Source organism: Rhagoletis zephyria, unplaced genomic scaffold, assembly GCF_001687245.7.
Source record: "Rhagoletis zephyria isolate East Lansing unplaced genomic scaffold, Rhagoletis_zephyria_1.1 Rzeph_scaffold_01187, whole genome shotgun sequence".
Taxonomy (NCBI): domain Eukaryota; kingdom Metazoa; phylum Arthropoda; class Insecta; order Diptera; family Tephritidae; genus Rhagoletis; species Rhagoletis zephyria.
The window spans coordinates 47,842-58,846 of record NW_016158271.1 but is presented as its reverse complement, the minus strand read 5'-3'; positions in this window follow the sequence as shown (position 1 = coordinate 58,846).

Genomic DNA, 11,005 nt, shown 5'->3' with positions numbered 1-11,005 from the left:
CCACAAAATTTCGAGGTGGGAGTAAAAATAAAATAGTCGCCGGAAAAAACACCCTAATATATATGCTTATTTATTGTGGAAACACTTTACGTACAAACCGATATTACATTTAGGTTAAATGATTTAGCACAAAATTTTCGCGTACGTAGTCTGAGGGTGGCAGAAAGTGCTATTTAGTTTCGAAGTGTCTCGAAATAGCCAACTAGGTGGTTGACTAGATACTAGACATATATATTAACACGATTTAAGCCTTTTTCCTTAGAACTATGGCACAAGCACTTAGTACTCAATGGGAACCGGATGTTGGTTTTGTTCGAATCGTATTTTTAAGTAAAAATTTAAAGAGAATTTCACGGGCTAAATAATTATTTGCGGCAGCGTTTTTATACATTTCATGAGCATGAAATGGTATTATAACTTTGGTCCGATGTTTGTAGGTACCTGAATAAGAAGAGATTGACCCATTAAAATGTATACTTAAATGATCAGAACGTCGAGCTGCGTCGACTTAGCCATGCCCGTCTGTCCGTCTGTTTGTATGCAATTTAGTCTCTTTCAGTTTTCGAGATATCCGGATGAAATTTGGTAGGCAGGCGTATTTTTATAATTTATTAATCATTAGTCGGAACCGGAAGAATCCGGACCACTGTAACATATAGCTCCCATACAACTGATTGTTCAGATATGACATTTTTCGTTATAACTCCTCCATCTAAGTAGTTAGGAACATGGAAATTCGGCACTGTTGTCACTCATTATTAAAAGAATACCTTCAGTGAAAATGGCGAAGATCTGGTCGCTATAACCTATAGCCTCTATACAACTGATTGTTCAGATATAAGTTTTTTCGTTATAACTCCTCCATCTAAGTAGTTAGGAACATGGAAATTCGGCACTGTTGTCACTCATTATTAAAAGAATACCTTCAGTGAAAATGGCGAAGATCTGGTCGCTATAACCTATAGCCTCTATACAACTGATTGTTCAGATATCAGATTTTTTGCGATAACTTCTCCATTTATGCAGCTAGGAACATGAGAATTCGCGCCGTTTTCACGCATTATTAACAGAATACTTTCGCCCGCTGTGGTGTAGTGGTAAGCAGTGCGCGCTCCCACTCCGCAACGCCTGGGTTCAAGCCCTGGTCAAAGCAACTGTCGGCCGCTGTGGTGTAGTGGTAAGCAGTGCGCGCTTTCACTCCGCAACGCCTGGATTCAAGCCCTGGTCAAAGCGACATCGCAAAAAAATATAGAAAAACGGTTTTTTCTTAACAGCGGTCGTCCCTCTGCAGGCAATGGCAAACCTCCAAGTGTATTTCAGCCATGAAAAACAGCTTCTCATAAAAATACAATCGCCGTTCGGAGTCGGCGTTAAACTGTAGGTCCCTCCGCTTTGTGTGAAATCATCAAGGCGCACGCCACAAATTGGAGGAGAAGCTCGGCCAAACACTAACATATGTGTAAGCGGCAATCTATTATTATTACTATTATTACTTATAGTGAAAATAACAAAGATCGGGTCACCATAACATATATCTCCCATACAACTGATTGTTCAGTTATGAGAATTTTCGTTAGAACTCCTCCATTTATGCAACTGGGAACATGACATTTCGTAATATTTCCACCCGTTATGAAAAAAATACTTACGGTGAAAATGGCGAAGATCGGGTCGCAATAACCTATAGCCTCCGTACAACTGATTGTTCAGATTCGAGATTCTTTTTTATAACTTCTCCATATATGCAGCTAGAAACATGAAATTTCGCAATATTTTCACTAATTACCAGCAGAAAGTTTACAGTAAAATTAACAAAGAGCGGGTCACTGTAACCTATTTATATCCTCCATACAACTGATTGTTCAGATATGGGGTTTTACTGTAAAACTCCTTTATTTGGACTGCTAAAACAGATAAATTTCGTAAGCTGTTATATAAATAATATTACAAAGTCTACTGAGAAAATCGTCAAAATCTATGCTGTATAAGCTTTATCTCTGAAACCTCTGCTTGTTCAGATACCAGTTATTACGATATATGTAGGAGTCTAAACTCATTAAACTGTGTTACCGGTTACACTTAATTTTCAAGAAAGAATTCCAAGTTTTGTTGTAAAATATGAACTATACGCTTTCGTTTTTAATAAAAATTAGACTGATATAATCTTCATAGAAATATAAAAAAAATACTTTAAGTACCTTTACCTTTCGACAGAAAACCTAGCTATGGTCGAATACAACACGAAAATAGGTTCCGTATAGTTTCTCAACCCTCGCATTTTTTCCAAAACAATAGCTTTACTATCTTTTATCCGATTTTAAAAACCGAATATGTTTTGAAAAGAGGATTTATAAACCTTTAAAATGATGTATAACAAGATTTTATTAGACTTAGGTTGTTGGTAGTTTTCATCGGTTAACTTTTAATCAGCACCTATTTTTCTTAATTTTTTCAACTTTGACAATCGCTCATTTCAAAAATTTCTATGGAAGTTGCCAAACATGTCGTATTTACCCAAAAGAACATTTATTTTCGAATAAATTGGTACCTCACCTAATTCAATTGCATAAAAATTGTCGAAGTTAAGCAATTTAAGCAAAAATACGGTCTTGAATTTATTCATACAATTTTACGAAAATGGGCACCGCCCACTTATATGATACATGCGTATCTCAAAAACTACTTGACCGATATCGACAACATTTTATACACACTTTGTGCTTAGCCTCCTTAAGTAGGAATATTTTTGAAATCGGACAAAATCTACTATCAAGCTTCGAGTTTTTTGAAATTACATTTATGTGGGTGAAGAGCCTGGTTTTTGTTTTAAATTGCTGTTAACAATTACAAATCAACTTTAATTAATGGTGATTTCGTTTCCACCAAAAGATTTTGCCTTTTGATTGCCTCTTTCTCTTTTCGTGTTCAATTCTTAATTAAAGGCAAAGGGTGAGAAAATCGTGTGTTCGTTTCCTAAAATGTCACACTCTTGTAACGCAAAACAAGCACATTCTCTGCCCTGTGAAGCTTTGTCAGGGGAGATGGTTGCCCTGAAGATTATATGGTTGTTTAAAACGACAATATTATGAAGTGTGTGAGCTAGACAAGGACAAGAAGGCAAAAACATGCCTTTCTACAGAGTTGAGTGTAACATCAAACATATTTTGCACGGGGGAAGAGCAACATTTTTTGGAAGAAACGAAATCACCATAACTCATATGCAATGTGGGTTCCCTGCAGAGTGCAGATATATAATGCTAGAACGAGAAAACCCACCAGCCAATGTACATACCCAGAATGACCTTTGAAAACAATAAAAAATCAGGAGCAGTGCAGTACCCGTCAATATTTTCCAAAACTAAATTGTAATTTAAAAAGCAAAAAAAAAAAAAAATGGTGCGGAACTGTGCTGTTTGTTGAAGCAAAAAAGTAAGGAAAATCAAATCATACTGCATGCGTCAGTATCCCACCCAACATTTTCTGAAATTATTGATCATATTCGAGTCTTTTTGAGTCCTCTGCGCGATGAAAATAATCATAAATGCGCTCATATTCTAATCATAAAAGACTTTTGTCGGTAGAAACTGGTACCTCATTTTCGAAAATCGAACGAACGACATGGACAAATAATGACTTTGGGTATTATATATGTATGTATACTAGCAGACCCGGCGAACTTCGTCCCGCCCATGATTAATTTTTTTATAGAAACATTTGGTCCAACGTTTTCGCCAACAATTCACGTTCACGTTTGGTTTTGTGGTCGACAGAAGGCATATCCTCTATTGCCGTCTTAACTAACCTGACGAAAGCGTTATACCGGGGAGAAGTCCTTGCGGCTCGATGGTGAATCGTCTTTCTTTGAATCTGTATAGTATAGTTCGTGGCAATTTCCAAACTGGTAAGTATCATTGGTCCACATTCTGTTTAGTAAAGCAAGCACCGCAATGGTTCTGATGGTTGATTTAACGGGGGTAATTTGACGTTGATCCCTGGTGCCTCCGAATTGACGATTTTCGGCAGTAACTCGGCTACAGGGCCACCTTGCGTCTCGTTTTTTGCTATAGTATTACCCCTATCGTTACCAATACATATATATCGCGAATATGAGTCAAATCGGACCAAAAATATGATTTTGAGTAATAACTCGACTCCAGCGCCACCTGGCGTTTTAAGTTATGAAAAACACATACAAAAAATTCATTAAAATCGTTTCGGTCGTTTAGAAGGAGTTCACCCACCAGAATAAGTCTTTTACCTACTGACACTCTTCAGCATTTTTTCCCATACAAAAAAAAAACTATCACGCATTAACAAAAAAATTTATTATGAAAAAGAAAAAACCACTTTGATCTGGGTGTATATATTTACAGATAGGTAAATGCTTTAATATGTTTGGAAAGCGCCACGCCCCCTTTCCAGTAGCCCCAAAATCTCTATACCAATTTCCAGGACACTACCATAAATATTTCCAGAGATATAATAATAATAATAGATTGGCGCTTACACATATGTTAGTGTTTGGCCGAGCTTCTCCTCCGACTTGTGGCGTGCGCCTTGATGTTGTCACACAAAGCGGAGGGACCTACAGTTTTACGCCGACTCCGAACGGCGATTGTATTTTTATGAGAAGCTATTTTTCATGGCAGAAATACACTCGGAGGTTTGCCATTGCCTGCCGAGGGACGACCGCTGTTAAGAAAAAACCTTTTTCTATATTTTTTTGCGATGTTGCTTTGACCAGGGCTTGAACCCAGGTTCTGATGAGTGAAAGCGCGCAGTGCTTACCACTACACCACAGCGGCCGACCTTCCAGAGATATACGGTATGAAAATGTATGGGTTATGCCACCCTCCCTTATATATCGAAAGTCTGCAGTAGGTGACCAAAATTTCAAAAAAAATTGGTACAGCCGTGAGATCACCTCGAATAAAAAGGAGCTTCTCTTTATATAGATAGTGTAGGTAACACAGGGCAACACCGATTTTGATGCGGCAAATGTTAAAGCAGTTTTTGATAGACTTCCGTAAGTATAAAGTTTCCATCAGCTCCAGAGTTTGAGAAAAACGTGGTGATTTTTGGACACTTTCACCTTGTTTTTCTTAAAATCTTGAGCTGATGGAAACTTTCTGCTCACGGATTCGTAATCAGCACAAAAAACTGTGTCAAAAATATTGTCAACATTTGCTGCGTAAATTTTTTTTCCATTTTTGTTGGTCTGTGTAATAAGTATTGTTAATTAGCCATTACCCGCATGTTTGCGGCGCCTTCAAACACCTTTCGAACTGTAAAACAATCACCCCTATTGCGAGTGTCGACTAGAAGTAGATAAACCACTACTAAGCGATTATCGATCCTATTGTGAGTGTCGATTAGTCGCTCAATTAGCGACTGTGAATAGTTTTTAATCCTTATCCTGAGTTTGAGTGAACAAAATTTTCGTGGTATTAATAAATTTTCGTAATATTAATAAAGAAATAATGGATAAAAAGTAAGTTATTTGCATCAAAAGCTGTACAAAAATTTACTATACATATGTGTGTGAATTGCAGATCGAAAGTGGTTAGCAATAAGCCGGCCAAGTTGGCTGGTCCAGCTGATGCAGGACAATCAGGACTTGGCGAAGGGAATTTGCGGCAAGACTCGGGGAAAGCCCAGATGGGAAGCCATAGCAGTAGAGCTGAACAGCTTGGGACCACCACTACGTTCATGGGAAAAGTGGTTAAAGGTGAAATAAATACATATTAAGCTTTAATTACAGATTTGAAGAGCAAGACGAAAAAGAAAATTTCGGAAAACGGCAGAATTTCGTGCAACTGGTGGAGGCCGAAACAGTCTGCACATTCTCACGCCACTGGAGGAAGGGGTGGGAAGTTTTTTAAGGTACGATATTTGTTCGGACCCAGCAGGTCAAGAAATCGTGCACAATGCAATAGTTCAATCGGAGGAAATCCCAGAGGAGCCGGTAACTTGTGGTAGTGATTGCATCACAATATCTGGGGAAGATTGTGAAATGCGTGAAACCCAGGATACCGGAATTTCTGAAGTGCATCGTACTCCAAGAAGAAGAAAAGTTGCCAATTCCACTGCAAATGATAAGAGAATTGCATTAATAGAAACGAAAGTAAACAATCAAGCGAAGCATTTGGAGGCAATGGAAGAAAGTGCAAATAATATAAAAAAGAGCCTGAAGTACATAGAGAGTTCTGTACGGCAGTCATACAACCTTCAAAAAGAAAATCTGGCTATAGAGAAAGAGAAACTAGAATTAAAAAAAAGGCGTGAGTACTAGGTACTCATGAAATTTGATGTGTATACATATGCGAACGGCAAAGCATAAAAGTACATTTACATATAAATATAATCTCAATGAAAGCTGGGTAGCTGTCGAATTGGTTGTGCTTGTTATTCACACAACTCGAGGAGAGGTTAAACTTCTTCTCTGTGCCACCGTGGTCACTTTTTTGCAGCACATATTAGGCCATTTAAATATAATTTATAACTGAATATTTTATTAAAAATACCTTTACAAACCTATTTTCCTTACTAGCGTAAATTTTTGTTTACTTTAATATTTGATCGATGAAACTAAGTTGGACACCAAAAAGTTATCGGTTTAATCTGAGATATTTTTAATTATAATTTTGCATGGCTAATCTCTTTTTCTAATAACAGATTAGGGAGTTAAGCTCGAAAATTAGGATAATCTTTTTATATGTAAAGCTATTATTAAGCGATTCAGTTACATACATACAAATGTAGGTTAGGTTAGAAATTAGACATTAATTTCACTTAATTTTATTCATTTTTCTGATTTAATTTTTTTATTCATTTTAATTTTTAATTATTTTAATACATGAAGTTATCGGTATGATTGATAAAATATACTTGTATATACTTGTGACTCAAGGGCGTTAAAATATCTTGGAAACACCGCATCAGTTATTGTTTTTGAGCTTATAGTTTGAGCATTTCTATTTGCATATATTCCTAAATTTACTAAAATGAATACTGAACCTATGCCTAAAACCATCTACGAATATCAAAACCAGGGCATGAATCACGTATGACGACATTCGTCTGAACGATATCTTGTCGAGATTGTCTTGCTTCATAAAAATCAAAAATTGTTTGATCGTTTGTGCGATATCGTCAACTCGATGTCCTCTTACTATGCATATGCCTAAATGTATGCAACCATTTGGAAAGCAAACACAGGGTGCTTCTAATGAAAATAAAAATTTTATGCTGAAATACACATGCTAAGCCCTTCGAAATTTTGTGCTGGGATATGCGTTACAGCTTCGCAAATTTTACCCCTACGGAAACCAAAGATGTATACACATCAAAAACAAAAACTAAAGAAGAGGTTGCAAATAAAAACACATGCGAAACTCAAACTAAAAGTTCAACTATTGCAGCTGCAAAAAGAAAACGTGTCCTCGTTAATTTTGCAAGTATACAGCAAGACATAAGACTTAAAGGCAAACTTTGTGATTTTCAACTCACCTGAAACGGTAACATACCGCGTTTTCAAAAGCAAGGAACAAAATCTAATTTTACTGATTGATTTTTAATTATTTTTTATAAAACTAAAGTTCATTTTATATTAGGTTTTTGCGTATCATAAACTAAACAAATCAAAGTTTCTGACTTTGTACAAAACACAACATTTGATATAAAAAAATGTTAGAATTCCAAAATTTTTGAAAAACTTTTTGGGTATTCAATTCTGGAGCATTTTAATTTTTAATATAATTAAAGTGCAATTTTGAAGTGACTTTAAATTAGTATTGGTAAATTTCAAACACTTCAAACTTGCACTTTATTATTGTAAAATTAAATATGCTACAAAACTGAATACCTAAAAAGTTTTTAAAAAGCCTGATAAAAGGTTTGAAATTTTGATGTACTTTTTTTAAATTTATAAATGTTATGAGTTTTGTACAAAGTGGAAACTTTGATTTGTATAGTTTATCATATAAAACAGCCTGATATAAAATGAACTTTAGTTTTATAAAAAATAATTTAAAATAAATCAGTAAAAGTAGATAAAATAAATCAAGTAAAACTTCGCTGCTTACTTTTGCACTACAAGGTATATTATCATTTCAATTAAATTTAAAAAAATAACACGTTTGGGTTAAAATTTTTAAGTAATACTCACTATAGTTTTTAAAAAGTATTTTGCAATGACTGAATTTAATTGAAACTAAAATGAGCTGTGAAATTCCTATTTTAATTTTTTATAATGTGAAATATTATTTATTAGTTAAAATAGTTTCTTAAAGAACTTTTTGAAAAAAGTCCCCTCAAAAAATATGCATAAAAATGTTTAAAAATCTTCTGAACGGAATCGTAAGAATGAGATTTTTGATGCTGTTTTTTATCCTTTTCAAAGATTGATTTATGAAAAACTTGAATAACTGGGCCAAAACTATTCTGATTTAGACTGATGCGATCTCAGTGTAAAGGTATTTTCACACTGTTTTAATTTATGTCAAAAAATGTCATTCGTGTCCCAATTTTTTGTTTTTTTCAAATACCAACACATCTTAATTCAACTTTGAATGACGTTCGTTCATCCTACCTTTCTCTTTCATCCTTTGAATGAGTTTAATAGCAAAGAAATAAAAATGGTGAGAAAATACCTTTCCAATGATAACTCACAAGTCTAAATCGGAAGAGTTTAGGTTCAGTTATTAAAGTTTTTCTTAGAAAAAAGTTAAAAAACAGCATCAAAAATCTCATCATTACGATTCCGTTAAATTTTTTATTATTATTTTTTAAATGTTTTTATGCAAATTTTTTAAGCTTAAACGGTTTTGTAAACTTTAAGAAACTACTTTTATTCATAAAAAACTCCATTTTTAGAGGTATTTTGAAATCGGTCCAGCTCACGTAAATCTTAATATTTTTCCGAAATATTTTGGTGGACGTCTTAAAATATAATAGATTTTATAATTCCATAGGAAAAATAGTACCGATTTTTGTTGTATGGGGAGTGATGCAGTCTATTGTGTATGTAGTGTCGAACGAATTAATAGGGTCGCGACGTTATGACAAGTTTTGACTATTTCTTTTGTTTTTTTCTATGTTTATTAACTTGTTATAAAAGTTTAGTATATATGTAACAAAAACTATATAAATCCTAATTTCAGACTTTGTGCAAAAATTATAAAAGCCGCAGTTTCACCGAAATTTCAAACTTTACCAGAAATAAAAAGAAGTATTTGAATTAATTTTTGTAGCCCATTCAATTTTAGTATAATAAACGGAAAGTTTGAAGTTATTGTATTAAAATTTAATGGGCTGCACAAAATAATTCAAATGATTTTTTTTATTTCTGAGTTTGAAATTTCGATGAAGCTGCAGAGTTTGTATAATTTTTGCACAAAGTCTGAAATTAGGATTTATAAAGTTTTTGTTACATATATACTATACTTTTATAAAAAGTTAATAAACATTAAAAAAAAAAAACAAAACTTGTCATAACGTCGCGACCCTATTAATTTGTACACATGAGGCTATTTTTTTAACAATGACCGAATTTAGTTGAAAATTAAGATTTTTTTTGCTTATGTTTACGATAATTCCTTAAGGAGTAGGTATTTATCAATATTAGATTTTTAACAGTTTATGTTACATTGATTTTAATTTAAACTTGAATTACCTGAATTATAACAAATTAATAAAACTTAAAAAAACCTGAGCTTCAATGAATAAATACAAACAAACAAAAAAGATTTAAGACTGAAGTCGTATATGTTGTAAAATGTTATTTCTTATTTCCACGGCTTCTTGATTTATATGGCCAGCTTGAACATCGATGTCACTTTGATCTTCATAATAGTTTTCCGGGTCTTGACTATAATTAATTTCTTCATTCGAAGACTCAACATTGTAAAAAATGCATACATTTATTGTGCAGTGCTGCGCAAACGTTTATTATTTGGGTGGCTTTCTTTGGCTCATAGTGCAGCGCACGATCACCTAACAAACACCTAAACCGATTTTTCAACACAATTGTGCGTTCCACAATATTCCTAGCTTTTGCATGTCTTTTGTTAAATATACCCTCCACTGATCCGTCATCAGGATTCCGGAATGGAGTAAGCATATACGGCTGTAAAGCATATCCTGCGTCACCTGAAAGTTATATACAAATTTGTGTAAGAGCCATCGAAATATCCAATATATTTGATAATAACCAGGAAACGGATTTTTAGGACCTAAAAACCTATAAAAAAGGCAAAATAAAATAACGAAATAGGCTGGAAAAGGCAAAATAAAATAGCGAAAAAGGTAGGAAAGGCACTAGGTATTGCAAAAAAGGCAAAACAAAATAGCGAAAAAGGCAAGAAACGGCACTAGGCATTGCAAAAAAAGCAAAATAAGGCACTAAAAAAGACAGAAAATACGAAGAACAATCAAAAAATGCATTTATTTTAGAAATATATAATACAAGTAAAAAGAGAAAAACTATGAACTAGTTTCATATATGAAAAATTTGTACTTTGAATCTTTGACTATTTTATCCTTTCGAGTTTCTTTAATCTGTATAGTTGTAGTAACATTGAACCACAATATGCATTTTGAAGTTTTCTGGCAGCATTTTCATTCGATTTTCGCGAAGAAAAGCCTTGAATGTACTAAATGTGCGCTCGACGTAAGTTGATACAAGTGGAGCCCAATTTAAATATGGAGCGCCCTTTACAATTTTATCCACACCCCTTATTTTCTCCAAGCCTTCGGTAGCTGAGAAAACGGCTTTGAATTTTTCCAACACCAATTTGGCAAGAGGTCCTATAAGCCGCATGGGCATGTGTATATTTTTTTAAAATTAAAAAAAAAATGTAAATGCTATAATCACTTTTTTAAAGGTAGAAAAGGCAAAAAAAGGCAAATATCTTAAAAAAGGCAAATATCTTAAAAAAGGCAAAAAAGCAACATCAAATATGTGTATATGGAATCATGGAAAACTAAATCGTGGACATTCTTAATC